Raw genomic sequence first — 16551 nt, forward strand, 5'->3', positions numbered from 1 at the left:
ATGTACCCATTGAGTCTGGGCTCCACAATTCTGCATTTTGATTGGTAGTGGTTTTCTGCAACAGTCTTTTTCTGTTACTAAGACTGGCGTTCTTGATGTGGGTATAGGGGGGTAGCTGTTGACTAGGGGAGCAACACTTACCAGTGAATATAAGGACAAATACTTATAATATAGTTAGAGGTTACCCTGGTTTTAGTAAAGTGGTAGTTACAGGTTCTCCTCCAAAAACCAAGGTCTTCACCAGCCCAGGGTAGTTGTTGAGGTTTCCAGTATTGGGCATGATTTCCCGCTTATTGAGAGGCTGTCAAGTCTAATTAGAGAGCTGTTGGTTACTACCAAGATAGGTATGCTACAACTGCAATACCAAATGCTCAGACCTGAAGACACATAAACAGATAACATTATACAGTTGATAATGTTTTACTTTTATATTTAGGAGCACATATACATAGTAACAGTTAATGAAAAAGTATTCCACATTTTAGAAAATGAGCAAAGAGTGGTAGAGGGAGGAATAGAGGGAGGAAAGGGAAGGGGGAAATATTGTAGTCATATTATAATCTCAAAAAAATCAAGGGAAAGTTTTAAAAGTGTATTATTCCTAACAAAATGTTTATGCAAAGTGAATAATAGTTCTAAATGAAACAACTAAACATTGAATTTCTAACACATAATAAGAAAAGTTTTGTGATCTTACACCAGGTAATTTCATTCCTTAGAACCAACTAAAACACTTGAACTATGGTGAAAAAGCAGAACAAGTTGGAAACCATTAAAAGTAAACACATCTGTTTTTCTAAGGATACTGTGAAGGGTATAAAAGGCAAGCCATACAGCCACAAAACATATTTGACAAAAAATTAATAGTATATATTTTATATTTTTATTTTAAATAATATATAAAATAAAGTATATACATACACACATATACACACTTTAAGATTTGGAGAGCTTAATAATGAGAGAATTAACAATGCAATAACTGAATAACGTATTTAAACAAAAACTTTTGGCCATGCATGTTTTATTTTGGAGGGTATTAGTAGCATCGATTTTTTTTTTTAAGTAGACTCTGAAAATTCAGGAGAATTTTTTATTTTTTTCAGGTATGCCTGGAGTAGAAACAGCCTGATAGACTTAATACATAAGGGAAAATAAAAACAAAAGGACTAATCTTTCTTTTTCTGTTGCTATGCTAATGTACCCTCACACAGGCGATTTAGGACATAAAGGATTTAGTTTGGCTCACATTCAAGTTCCAGTCCATCATGGGGGGAAGTCCGGCAAACAGGAGCTTTAAGCATTTGATCACAATGCATCCACAGCCATGAAGCACAGTGTATGAGTAGTTATGTCTAGATCACTTTCTCCTTTTTATACACTCTAGGAGCTCATCCAAGGGAATTGTGCCATGGACAGGAGATGGGTGTTTCCACCTCCATTAACCCAGTCCCCCAACAGGCATACCCAGAGACCTATCTCCTAGTAGACTCTAGATCTAATCAAGTTAATAGAAACTAAATATTAGAACCCTCCTCTTGTATCTTTGACATCAAAGCACATCCCCTAAATCATAAGCTTCCTTGCTTTGTCCACAAAGTATTATATTCATCTCATAGTGCAAAATATACTTCAAGTATCTCCATTCATTTTAATAATATCAACAATTTAAAAGTTAAATGCCTATGTAATATTTGAAATTTATGACAATCTCCTCACTGGGATTTCCTATAAGATTAACAAAAACAAAAAGAATTGCATACCCCAACATAAGCACAATAAGTATTCCCATTTCAAAAGTGAAATGACCAAATTTCTGCATGGTAAGCACCAAATACACCAGCTCCGTGGCTGGTGTCTGGACCATGTCATGAAACTGGATGGCTTCCAAAGGCCTCAGGTAACCTCACCTCTTAAAGCTCTGTCATCTGAGAAACACATGTCCTGCCTTTTAGCTTGGTTCACACCTTTACATAGTGAGTGTCCCACGGTCCTGACATCACCAATATCCTGGGGTCCTTATTACAACCCAGGCTTCACCTTCATAGCTTCAAACAACAGCCTCTCAGGGCTCTGACCCTGCTCTACATTGCCTGGCCTCTAATGAGTGATCTAGCAGGACTCCATAACTCCTTAAGTATCATACCTCCTAGGCCTTCACAGAGCAGGTAACCCGTTCAGTTTTCTTTCCTCAAATAAGTTTTGGCTTTTCTAAGATGGAGACGATGATGAGTGGTACTTTGACTTCTTATTTTTCTAGTGCAGCACAAAAGCTTTCTCATTAGCAGTTATGGTTCCTTTAACAATTAGAGCTTCTGTCTTAGTGCACACTTGAATGCTCTCTGGCACTTTGATTTTGTCTGCTGAACAAATTGGTCTCTTAATTGTGAATTAAATTTTACTTGTTCTCAGGAAACAGGCAGAATAAAACCAGATTCTTGGTAAAATATCATACAAAGGGCCCCTATCCTTCCTGATATGCCCCCGTTCCCTGTGAAACCTCAGCAGTTAGGCCACCACTGTCTGCATTTCTCTCAGCATCCATGACCTCCAAGAATGAAGTTAGCATCCACTAACCTCCTCTTACATTCGAGGGCTTTTCTAGTTCAAAGTTATAAACGCTGCCAAATCTATCCCATAAACATGCTTTTCCTGGGAACTCTGGGTAATCGGGTGGTTGATATTGTTGTTCTTCCCATGGGCTGCAAACCCCTTCAGCTCCTTCAGTCCTTTCTCTAACTCTTCCATTGAGGAGTGCTCAGGTCCATGGTTAGCTGCAAGCATCCTCATCTGTATCTGTAAGGCTTTAGCAGAGCCTCTCAGGAGACATCCATATCAGGCTTCTGTCAGCAAGCACTTCTTGGCATCAGCAATAGTGACTGGGTTTGGTGGAGAAGCCCTTGGTCCTGTGAAGGCTGTTTCTCCAGTATAGGAGAATGCCAGGGTTTTGAGGTAGGAGTGGGTAGGTGGGAGGGGGAGCATCCTTATAGAAGCAGGAGGCAGGGGGTGGGAGGAGGAGGGATAGAAGTTGGGGGAAAGGAGATAATATTTGAAATGTAAATACATAAAATATCCAGTAGAAATATGAAAAAACAGAAAAAAGAAGTGTTAGATTTATTACTTAATCAATTTTTAAATTACTTTAAATCCAATCAGTAACTGACTCATTCAAATAAAGTAAAGTTAGGTTATCACAGTGAAAAAATGATTTTTATCTTGAGTTTTTTAAGAGTAATTTTAATTCTTTGAACATTATAAGGTTTATTTGTGCACACAGTGCAGTGGAGCAGTCCATCTTATTGTGGGTATTGTGGCCATGGGAGCTTGAAGCAGGTGTCCTCTTCCATCAGAGAGAATGGATGCGTCTTTCGAGACATTGCTACGCTTTTGTACTTTTAAGTATATGGTTTTTCCAGATACGACCTATGTTTCTATACAGAAACAGTATGGTCTTAGAAAAGCCTAGGCTTACTAAAAAAAAGACTGTCATGTAAATTATTCCCCCATAAGGACATAATTTTAATTTATTTGCATGAGTCTGTTACTCATTGGAGTTCAATTAAATCAGTTTGCTAAAGCATTTATCTTTAGAAAGAGTTGAAGAAGTAAATCTTTATTATTTCTTATACAGAGAAGTATATAAATACTTCTGATTGTGGTTATAACTTGAAGATTTCCGAAAGAGTACATTCAGATTCTGTGACTTAAGGCAATAGTTTTTTGTTTTTTTGTTTTTTTTTTTTTTTTGTTCTTTTTTTCGGAGCTGGGGACCGAATCCAGGGCTTTGCGCTTCCTAGGTAAGCGCTCTACCACTGAGCTAAATCCCCAGCCCCAAGGCAATAGTTTTAATCATAATCGCCTTACCCCCCTCCGTCCCCTATAATAGCCTTTCCTACTAAAACTACCTTTCCCACACTCATGTTTTTGTTTTTGTGTGAAGCCCACTAAGTTTATTTAGCACTGTCTGTGTAACCATAGGTTTTGAGCTACCCATTGGTACTTGATGGGCTGATCAGTGGGTACACAACTAAAGATCATGCTTGCCCCTCATACAGAATCTAAAAGTGATCATTCTTCCTTATGGAGGATAAGATCATAGGTCACGTGTGCTCCCCCAATCATTGATTGAGTACTGAAGAACACCCTCCAATCTTATCTAATCAAAATGCCTAATTGAATCTGGGTATTATTTCAATAATTGATATTTCTACTTACTCATTTTTCTCAGCCTTATATCCAAGACCCTTCACAAACTCCCAAGCACATAGTTGTCCTCCGTGAATACCTGTTCAATGAATCACTCGATGAAAGAAGTTTTGCTTTAGGAAAAATGTTTATTCCTGATTACATAATTGAAAAAGAAGAAATTTTTAGGCTGAATTTTAGTTATAGTTAAGTAATAATAAAATGTTATGAGTCACAAAAAGAAATGATGTTCAAGGCAAAAAAAATAAAAAGCACAGCGAACACAGCTTCACTTTAATTTAACCATCAAGTGATTATCCTGATGTATGAGAAAGATTGGAATTACATTTATATTTTATATTTCTTGGTTGACAATCTGTTGATAATGTTTACTATTGAAAACAAATTGTAAAACTGGAATTGTGTTCCCCATGGCAGCCTTTAAACAGTAATGACTTTTTTCTGAAACCAAGTCAAGATACCACAGTATCAGAAATTCCTACAACAGAAGTTAATTCCTAACATTCTCTTTAAAATGTGCTGATGCATTTTCCTATGTAAACAACAATAGCAGCCTGACATGAGAGAAAAGTAGGGATGTCTCTAAATTTTTCTAGTATATAACATCTGTTGTGTTAAAAGAAATACATCTGTTTTTTAAATTCTGTGGAATTCCAACTAGCCTACAAGGAGAGAACTATAAATGATGTTCTTCTCACAAACACATTTAATATAAAAGCTGTTGCTGTGGAAAGAAAAACCAATGTTTCCCATTCAAACTATTTTAGCCATAAGGGGAACCTTAGAAACAGAATGCTTGCTTTTTGCAAGGCAACATCAAGCCTAGATGAATTTTCAGATTAAAGCAAAATCTAACCAAGGCTTATTTTATGCCAGGTGCTTTGTAATCATTTCAGTAACCCTGTGAAGTGTACATAGCTGTTAATACTCTGAAAATAAATTAAAAGACTTCCATTTACTAACCGGTGTACATGTAGATAGAGACAAAGGGTTGATCTCGGATTCAACTAAGGCTCTGAAGATCTCAGGTTTTACATTAAGGTTTTTTGAAATCATTCCTTTTTCTTCTAAAATTTTGTATTTTTCCATGTGGTGGTGGCCGACACTTTTAATCCCAGCACTCCAGAGGCCGAAGCTGACAGATCTCTAAACTCAAGGCCAGCCTAGTCTACAGAACCAGTTCCTGGACAGCCAAGGATACACGCAGAAACTATTTACCAAAACTAAAACAAAACAAAAATCAGAAACAAAACTCTAATAATCTCTCTCAATACCCCATTTCCCTATCTTTTCAAGAAATTGCATAGCCTGGCACTATAAATAAAAGATTACATTTCTAAAATGGGTAAGTCATAGTTATATAACTAATTTGAACTTGAACATCTCAGAAAGAAAAGTTCATGAAATTCTTATGTCCTACATAAGGGTAGAACTTAGCTTCTTCCTTTTCATCATTTCTGTTGACAAAAGGAGTGTCTGCATTAAATTAGTGAGCGGAGCCCATGTCCTCAGCCATGATGGAGACATTTCTAAATCTACCACTAACTTTTGAAACATGGGGGCCTTATTACAAGACTTACTTTCAGTTAACTTTATATTTGTGTGTATTCTGTATACTTATAGTGGCAATAAAGTATAGCAGAATATTTAAGAGAATTATAATGTTCAAAAATTATCGTAAAGAATATTTATTAGCAGTGGCAAAAGAGCCTAAGGCCTGATGTTCAGATTTCACTGTGGCGGCAGCAGCCTGTTAGTGTTACTTTGAACATGGTCTCCAAACTTTTGACATTATCTTCATCAAAATTCATATGCCCTTTATAGCTCTTAATGAGTTCCTGATCATGGGGACTCTGAGGCCCCCCAACACAACTTAGGTTCTTGCCATTCCTCTTCGTTGCCTTCTTGTAACTAGATCAGCAGTTCTCAACCTGCATGCTTTGACCCTTACAACAGTCACATATCGGCTATTCTGCATATCAGATATTTACACTACAATTTACGACAGTAGCAAATTTATAGTCACGAAGTAGCAATGAAGACAACTTTGCATTTGTGTGTCAGCACAACACGAGGAACTGTATTAAAGGATCTTGCATTAGCAAGTTTGAAAGCCACCTCACTACATGAAATATCCTGTTACTGAAGATGACACAAACTTTGATATAGAGAAATCCAGTTGGAATGGAGCTGAAATCGTCTTCCTTATCTGTTGTAGTTCCAGAAGGTGCAACACAAGTTCCTAGGAAGTGTGGAGGGAAAGAGAAAAAGCATCAATGATCTTTACCCACTGACTTAGGAGATGAATGTGTGACAAGGTGTGCCAATTTATGCCATAGTGACACTACTGCTATGGGACCAACCAAATATTCTCTGCATGGATTTCAGACCCACTCCACAGAGAGGAATGCAGGCTTGAACACTGTAAACTTGGTCAAATATGCATGGACTCAAGGGAAAGGACAGAATATTACTGTTTCAGTAAGTTGAATCAAGCTGCCTTCTAAATATTTATGCTTATATACATACACAATATTATACTCGGCTTTAGACAGAGGAACCCTTCTTTCTAAAAATGAATGCAGAAACTTGCAGCTATAAAATTTACTAAAAACAAATGATGGATTAACTTTGAGCTCTAAACAAGACATTTATACCCTCTAGGTTTCTGGGAACATGTGGAAGAGTAGGTAGAAAGAATATGAGAGGAGAAGGGTGACTCCAGAGGAAGACCAGCAGTCTCCACTGACCTGGACCTCTATGCTCAGACACTGAGCCACACAGAGGGGCTGGTCCAAGGTCCCCAACATATACACAGCACAGGGCTCCCTGGTCTGGCTTCAGTGAGAGATAAAGCACCTAACCCTCCAGAAACTTGAGGCCCCAGGGAGTGGGAGGCCTGGCAGGGATGTGGAACTGTGGGAGGGCAGACTGGGAAGGGGTAACAACTGGATTAAAAAAAAACTAAAAGCAATTAAAGAAAGAAGAACATATTTTGTATTTTGGTTTATGACTGCAGAGAGGTAAGAGTGCATCATCATGGCAAGAACCCTGGGAGAAAATGGCAAATATTGTTGGTGGTCCAGGATAAATAGAAAGCTCATGTTTTAAACTGCAAGCATGAAACACACACACACACACACACACACACACACACACACACACACACGGGGAAGAGGGAGAGGGACAGAGAGAGGGGGAGAGAGAGAGAGAGGCAGAGTGAGAGAGAGGAAGGGGGAGAGAAAGAGGGAAAGAGAGAGAGAGAGAGAGAGAGAGAGAGAGAGAGAGAGAGAGAGAGAGAGAGAGAGAACTTGAAGTAGGTTGAGGCTACATAATCTCAAAGCCTGTGCCCATTATACATGACCACACCCCCTAACCCTCCACAAACAACACTATAAACTGGGTGCCAAGCATTAAATATTCCAGCCTATGGGGGACATTTCTCATTCAAACCACCACAATTATCACTTGGCTTTTAGGTTAAAATAATAATAACCTTGTTTTTCTGGCACATGGCTACTATAGTGTTGAAACTGAGCCAGTTTTTAATGGCCTACATCTAGTTAGCATTTAATTTATAAAGAAGAAAAATAATTAGTGAGAAATAGTTGTCAAAATAATATCTCATGTGGATTTAAGCATAATGTCCATGGAATATGATGTCATTAAAAAAATCTTATCTGTCATTTAAATCTTTGGTTTTACTTTCCTATTGATTGTTGACAACTATACACATGGCCCAAATTAACCATTTTTCTTTTTCCTGTCATAAGAGGTTAGCATCCTTGCATTCAGAGGTCACTTGGGCTTGAAACAACACACTAATATGTCAACCCTCATATTATATTGATCTGATCTGTGTAATTTTTAAAGTATTGGCTTAAAAGAACAAATATATACCTAATTAGGGTTTATTTAAAAGTATTTATATTTTGTCCAAGATTTATCTAAATATTCCACTGTACTAAGAAGTATTAGATTGGTGTAAAAGACCCAAATGTTCAATAATTGTACTTGGAGGTGCACTGGAGTGACTAAATGGGACAATACTTTTCCTCTTTCTCTCCAAAGGTCAACTAAGTTCCGTGGAATTGTGAAGTAGGTATCTCTTTAAGGGTCCTGAAGCCCTGGTGAGTCACCTGTCATTCTTGTTGAGGGAGGTCATAAGGACTCCACCAAGTGGACTCTAAACAGTATACATCTGCAAAAAGGAGGGTTAACATGAAGGGAAATGTTTTCAGTGTATTCAAATGAAGCTGTAGACAGACAAGGCCTTTGCCTCATTCTCACAGAGATGGATCAACTGGCAAAAGAAATGATATGCTGGACAAGGTGCGGACAATACAATCAGCAACGTACAGCAGCTGCTGGTGCCTACAGAAGGGTCTGTACGGAATGGTCCCATCAACAGGGTTAGATAGAAGTGGGACTCGAAAGGCCTTACCTCTTTAATGAGGAATTATTTTCTATTAATGCATAAAGATAGAAGAGAAAACATTGCCTCCAGTTGTGTGTACACTGATAAACTAACCAGACTCCAATGAATATTTCCAATCTAGTAGTCACACAGAAGGCTTTCATTTACTAAGTCAATCACAAGACCAATCCAAAGGTTACAGACCTGGGAAAGGAACAGGTAAGCATTAGATGGAGATAGAAGAGATCAGTAGGTGAAGAGTAATCAGAATATAATTTATATATACATCTATCTATCTATCTATCTATCTATCTATCTATCTATCATCTATGTATGTATCTATGTATGTATGTATCTATCTATCATCTATCTATCTATCTATCTATCTATCTATCTATCTATCTATCTATCTATCTATCTATTAGCAGCTTTCCTTTGCAGATAGCCCATGGGGCTGGCATCTTGAAATGTTACAACTTCTTGTTTCAATTTCTAGGATCTGCACATAATCTTCTGAGCTCTTCCAAAGGGCCGATGTCACTTCTCCAGCTCTGCCCTCTGTAGCACTCTAAGCTCAGGTTGAGCCACTCTCCTGCTGCTCCTGTTCTTAGTGATCATCCCCTGGTACTGGCATCTTCAATATTCTGGAGTCTTCCACTGCAACTAGGCTTCACCAATAGCCTTTCATAGGCTCTCTTCATGGTGCCAAGCCTCACATCCTTTGCACACCCTTCAGTCCTGGGCAATCAACTACAACTGAGGCTGCACCTTCACCAATAGCCTTCCATGGCCTCTCATAGTGTTAAGCCTCAGCTGCTCTTCACGACTCCTTCATGCCTTCAAAACCAGTACCACCTGGGTGACTCTGACATGTCACCAAGTACAGCTGCAGCATGAGGTACAACCTTGACTAACTCTGTAACACAGCTTCTTTGTGCTGCTAGGAAACACTTCCCAGATTAATAATGCTGGTCTCTTCTTAATCACCACTAATTCTTTAGCTCCAGCTAACCAGCATTAATTGTCCCAGTAGCCCTTTCTATTCTGGACTCTAAAGCCAGAGTCATTGGTCAAGGCTGCTGGGTTCTGCTGCTTCCTTGGCCTGGAACTTGGCCCTCTTGTTATATTACATTATCACCAGCTTTCTGCTTTCTAACCCCTTCACTGCCTAAGCTTAGCTGTCCTGGAATGCTTTGAACTCAGAGATCTGCATGCCTGTCTCATGGGATTAAATGTGTGTCCTGTAGTACCAGGGAAATGTAAACGATTCCCCAAAAAACAGACAGGAGCCTATCTGATGCAGCTCACATCAGGGTCTTCATTCTATTCGAGCTAGCTTGCCCCCACACCCCCAACACACCACTGTCACAGAGGATGGTTTTGGTGGAGGGGGGAGCCCCAAATATCTGTAGTGCAAAGCTTTATAGTAAGCAGCAACAGAGAGTACATGTGCAAGCAACTAATTGCAAAGGTACTGGGACCTTTAACATAATTGGCTGGTGCTGGGAGTCATATCATAAACCAGGTATCTTTAATTCCAGAAGATAAAGCCAAGCAGATTTCTGTGTTCAATGCCAGCCCAGGACAGAGCAAGTTCTAGGTGAAGAAAAGTTTAAATCTAGGTGTGGTGGCACTGATAGGCCCGATCTAAGTTCATACTCCATTTTACTGATCTAAGTTTGAATTCAGGTAAACTAACAGGCTAGTACCTAGCATTAGTTCTAAGCTGCCCCCCAACAAAATCTAAGCCTAGCTCCAGTCTTTGGCTAATCCCCAACAAAACCAGTGTCTCAATGTTATTACCCCAACAAACCTGCACCCCCAGGTTACAAGCCCACCTCTTGCCTAAGGACCACCAATGGAGAGAGAGAGAGAGAGAGAGAGAGAGAGAGAGAGAGAGAGAGACAGAGACAGAGACAGAGACAGAGACAGAGACAGAGACAGACAGAGGCACAGAGACAGAGAGACAGAGAGAAGGCAGCATGGTAGCATAATAAATCTCCAACATAAATTATAAGACATTCTGTTTTATGTGTCCTAGGGTTTAGAATCATTGAAATATTTGAAGAGCCATGTGTTCTATTTGACATCAGCCCTATTAATTCCATTACTAGGTTACTGTTTCTCAGCTATTTCAACTACATGCAGATTAATGTAGTACCATTTCAACCTTCTAGACAAGGCATGATTTTCCAGATAGTGGTGATAGAAAATCAGTTTCCTATATGTAACATCGATTTAATAGAATATTCCCCTAAATATATATGGTAAGATAAGGCTAAGGTAAATGTGATGGGGGGGGTCTATTAAATATAAATGCCATAAATAGACTGAATTTAACACCCCAAAATTCTAGATGTAGTTGAATTTTTCTACTAATCATTGATCATTTCTTTTCTCCATCATCATTAATTTTGTGAATTTACACTCCAAAGCAGATATTCTTTTGAATATGTAGTGATTGTACAATGGGAAATTATTAAATGATAGTAAGAGGTAATTAAATGTATTACTGAAGTTCTGTAATTGAAATTAATGGGAAATTATTCAGACTCTTAGAATCTAAACTCATAAGTCAACATCCTCATTAATATACACTAAATCAAATCAAATACATATTTTTCTCTATGTACATATATATATTAGCTGAAATGTTGGACAAGGAGGAACATCTGAATGTATATTTTCTGTATGAGCTACAAGCTATCATTTATCCCTTACTCCTTTTCCTGGATGTTCCTTTAGACATCTCAGATTTTTATCCTACGTGCCATTGAGCCTTTTGATGTATGACATTCTGGAGAGAGAACTTAATTAGACATGATAATAGAAAGAGCTTAACCCAGGACAGGAGACAGTATTCTAATTTTAAAGAAATAATTTCAGAAGAGTTCTATGTTTTCCTGTCTGCGGAGTTCCCACTGGACAAGGGGAACCACAAAGCTGCTTCTATCATGTTTTTTTTTTCTATCATGTTTTTACTATTGGCAAATCTCAGTAAAAGAAAATACAGCCTTTGAATGGAATGGACATGTGAACTCATTTTCTAATGGTTATCTTTGTTGTACTGGCTGCTTTTGTGTGTCAACTTGACAGAAGCTGGAGTTATTTCAGAGAAAGGAGCCACCCTAGAGGAAATGACTCCATGAGATTCAGCTGTTAGGCATTTTTCTCAATTAGTGAATGATGGGGGAGGATCTAACTAATTGTGGGCGGTGCCATTCCTGGGCTGATAGTTCTGGGTTCTATAAGAAAGCAAGTTGAGCAAGACAGGGGAAGCAATTCAATAAGCAGCATCCCTCCACCACCACTGTGGCCTCTGACTCAGCTCCTGCCTCCAAGTTCCTGCCCTGTGTGACTTCCTGTCCTGACTTCCTTTGGTGATGAACAGCAATGTGGAAGTGTAAGTTGAAAAAACCTTTCCTCCCCAACTTGCTTCTTGGTCATGATGTTCTGTGCAGAAATACAAACCTTGACTAACATTTGTCAACCAGAAAGTAGAGGATAAGAGAGTTCTGACTTACCCAAGCCCTTATAGCTTTATGGTGATGTAACTTGAAATAAAAATCTTTTATTTTTAATGCAACTGATTCAGGTTGCAAAGGATACCCGGAAAGGAGCATTAACCATTCAAACATCCTCATTTCTTGTACCATAATGCTACCAGATTGCCATGAGTCACAGAAAACCCTTGAGCTATGTCATAAGGAGTTCACAGTCTCCTTGTTTTGTTCACATATATGCTTTGTACATTATCATAAACTGTGTGATAATGTAGTGCTGTTAATTCCTGTATTGGTTTACCATTCAGATGACTATTCAAGGATTGCTTATTTTAAGGAACTAGAATGTCTCTTCTTTTACATTTAAAAACTCTTGCAGTAACAGAAGATGCTTTCTTCTCTCTCTATTCTGTGAAATTCCACCCAGTAAAACTGTCCATGAGGTTGGGAGACTTCTACTCCCTTTACATAATACCAGGGCATTAATCTGTCATGAGGAATTAAAACAACTGATTGCAATAAGATTAAGTAATGGAGTTATCCTGAACTCAAATAATCAGAGAAATACAAATGAACATGACACCCACTTGTCTTTCCCTGGAGTCATAGAACAAAAGGACTGAGATGCTTATGAAATTTCATATAAGTCTGTGGGCAATGGAGCAATCAAGTGACAAAGAATGGGTCTAAGAACCAGTTTGACTTTTAGGTTTAGTGATTAGAGACACTATAATGTATCAAACATTTTTTTTCTTTTTTTTTTTCTTTGTTCAACAGAGAAATCTTTAATGGGCAAGAAGCACATAATGAAATGTCCAACATCCCAAGCCATCATGGAAATGCAAATCAAAACAACCCTGACATTCCACCCTTCACCAATCAGATGGCCAAGACAAAAAACTCAAGCGACAGCACACTCTGGAGAGGATGTAGAGAAATTCGAACACTCCCCCATTGCCGGTAGGACCACAAACCTGTACAACCACTCTGCAAATCCATCTGGCAGCTTCTGGTACTGCTCTTGGGCGTACACCCAAAGGATGCTCCACCACACACAAGGACATATGCGCCACCATGCCCATAGCAGCCTCACCTGCAATAGCCAGAAACTACAAACAACCCAGGTGTCCCCCAACCAAAGAATGGACACAGAAAACGTGTCCACCCACAAAATAGAATACCACTCAGCCACCAAAAACAAAAACATCATGAATTTGGTAGGCAAAATGAGTGGAACTAGAAAACGTCACCCCGAGCAAGGCAACCCAGACCCAAAAGGACACGCATGGCATGCACCCGCCGAGAAGTTGTATCAAACATTTTAACTAGTGTCTGATCTAGTGCAATTACTACTAGCCTCTGAATATAATTTCTTATAGTTTTGGGAATCATTTGAAATATTTACCATACAAAATAAGGACACTTTGATAATTTTAGGAAACTGAGGAAAGACCATTTAAAGTATAGTGTGCATGTGATCTGTGACTCATGATTAAACCTTGGTTTAGTTGTGCTCAGGGTTTCTGCATGGAGCTGCTCCAGGGAATCATTCACAACATTTTTATACAAGCCAAGCATCCATATGGTTAGTCTGCTTCGAAGAAAAGAGTTAATCTTAAAGATAGAAAAGAGACAACTATCACAAGCTAAAAGATCAAGAATGTATGGACTATGTGAAAAATTCTAACCCAGATGAAAGCAATATGAAGGAATGTGTGTGTGTGTGAGTGAGAGTGTGTGTGTGTGTGTGTGTGTGTGTGTGTGTGTGTGTGTGTGTGTGTGTGTGTGTGTGTGTAATAACGAGAGCTGTGAAAGAACTCAGGTTGGGGAGAATATCCACTCTGCTTGGTAAAGCATCATAGTCACACCTGTACAGCCTTCCTGACTCTTACCTCTTTCTGAATCATACTCAAATCTATTTGGTCCTGCCTTAAAAGTTATCTTTAAAAAATGTAAAGTGGACAAACTGCCACCTTTACTCAAATCACAAAGGGTCTTTGCTGTATACTGGGGCGTGTTTACAGTGGGACATGGACTGATCTCTGTGCTCCTTTATCTCCTTCACATGCCTATCTCTCATTTTCTACCATCCTTCCCTTGCTCCAAAGCATTTGTCCCTCTTCTCTAATAGACTTAAAACACTCACACTTTGAGCCAGTTCACTCACTGTTCCTTGATGTGAATACTGCTCTCTAGAAACAGCTATAGATAGATATGGATGTAGACATATTTCCCCTGAGAGTCCTCCTGACATTTAAAAATCAGCTGATGTACTATTATCTTAGAAAGGCCCCTCTTAAGCAGCTAATTCAAGTTATTTATACCCTGACTTGTTAAGTCATGATATTTAATGTTATCAGTAGTTGAGATATTTTGACTTTTATTTGTTTGATACATTTTCTCTTCCTGTCTTCTCTCTGTCTCCCTTCTTGTCATATTTCCAGTCTTATTCTTTCTAAGTCTTAATTTACCACATATTGAAATCCTTATTATATCATCTATGATGAAAGTAGGCTTGTCAAACTCTTATATTACTTTGTTAATAAATTTCAGCTCTTAATTCCTCCAGAAATAATCAAAAGGAATCACTTTTTAATTGAATCATTTTGCACCAAGAAAACTCAGCCTTAGTCAATGTAAGCGATCGTAGCTTTGGAGAATGTGAACAATGTTCTTGGCCAGACATCTTCCCTGGTTTGCAGAAGAGTAGTTTTCAAAAGGTACAAGACAAATTAGGAATGACCACATGGCAGGGGTCTAAAAGGAGAGAGTTCTTCATGGTGATGGAAGAATAACAATGATATTCTGATAATAGTCACTGATCACATATTTTTTTTTAAATAATGAAGCCTAAGTTCTGTCTGGTATGAGATCATATTTTACAAAGACAAATAATAAAGACAGAATAAACACTGTATAACCAAAAATGAAAATAAGAATGCTATAAATTTATAATTTGACTATGACTCAAATTCAAGAATGGCCAGTGAAGCCAAAGAAAAAATAATAGGGAAATACATAACTGACTTTTAAAAGATTTAAAATTAGCTGTATCCAGAATGAAAAGAGCATAAAAGCTAAATTTGGGTAAAATGATTTCATTAGTAAAAAAATGTAAACTCTGAAGCCAGTAAGATGGCTCGGTGGGTTGATGGTGCTTGCCACGAAGTCTGATGACCTCGATTTCATCTCTAGGACCCACATGATAGATGGAGACCACTGACTCCTGGAAGTTGTCCTGTGGTGTCTACAAATGAGCTGTGGCACTTGCCTTTCACCAGCACAGGAGTAAATGTAAAACTTTTTCTTTGAGACAGATTAGAATACATTTTTCAAAGATTTAAATTCTGTTATTGCTTTGCTTCCGACTTAATGCGTCAAGAGACAGAGTCCATAGTGAACCAATGAAACTGGAGAAGAGAAACAATAACATGTGACACAGACAGAGAATCAGATGAATGAATTAACGAACTCAACAGAGCCAGCGAATCAAAACAGCACAATGTTTAAAGAACTCTATTGAATAATGTAGAAGCTGATGGACTGAAACCTCAGTATAAAGTTCACAAGGAAGGAAACACAATCTTAAACATTCTTACCTATTCATGTTAAAATTCTAAAGCATGTCCTCAGAAATGAATTAGGAATGCTGTCTTATGTTAAGATTAAACAGGCAAAACAAGACAGCTTGGTGGCGCGTTGTTTCTTTAACAAACGAGCTTGGAGAATGTTGAGATAATTGAGGCCGAGCAGAACTCTCATCAGGTTATAATGCTCAGTTTAACAGCTGTATTCCAAGACAGGGCACATGACATGCACTGCTCTTAACATTCCACAGGGCGAGCATCTCTAAGGAAGTGCATTAGGAAACCGATTATGTCATAGCTTTTCTTTCAAAGGCTTATCTAAATTTTAATTGTGCATCCATTCTGGATATGTACATGTGTGAGTTCAGGTGTCCACAGAGTTCAGAAAGGGATGTGGGATCCTCTGGAATGAAGTTACAGGCATGGTGAACCACCTGACTTGAGTGCTTGAAACTGAATCCAGGTCCTCTGCCAGATCAATGCATGCTTTTTCCCTCTCAGCCATCTCTCCAGCTCCTGCTTTACAGTTTCATGCTTTTTTCCCCCACTGATGACTCAAAAGAAGCCAATGGGTCCTACTTGTCACATGCATTGCCAACAAAAGCTGGGAGCAACAGTTAATGTGACAGATGGCTGAATCAATTTTGAAAAATATTATGACAGGCTGAAATATTGGACTAAAGCAAATCAAATAATGTTGAGTTCCAAAATCACCCTGCATGGAGAAGAGAAGAGACACCTGGCTAAAGAGAAACTTATGGGAACAAAGTCTAGAAGGTTTGCTTGTTTCACTGCAAACAGTGGAAAAGGATGTTTCACAGCAATGTTTTCACAGGAG

The 16551-nt window shown here is 38.5% G+C and overlaps 1 long non-coding RNA gene across 4 annotated transcripts in view; it reads right to left on the reverse strand.

Annotated features, from left to right (window-relative positions):
- Positions 1–4318: 4318 nt before the first annotated feature.
- The window catches only part of LOC148002574 (uncharacterized), a 186915-nt gene continuing 174682 nt past the window's right edge, over positions 4319–16551 (reverse strand). For all 4 annotated transcript variants that reach the window (XR_015633390.1, XR_015633396.1, XR_015633392.1 and 1 more), the window contains one exon: positions 4319–6448. This is a non-coding gene — a long non-coding RNA (uncharacterized LOC148002574). The remainder of the gene's footprint in view (positions 6449–16551) is intronic.

Source organism: Rattus norvegicus, chromosome 11 (assembly GCF_021556685.1).
Source record: "Rattus norvegicus strain SHRSP/BbbUtx chromosome 11, alternate assembly SHRSP_T2T, whole genome shotgun sequence".
Classification (NCBI taxonomy): Eukaryota; Metazoa; Chordata; class Mammalia; order Rodentia; family Muridae; genus Rattus; species Rattus norvegicus.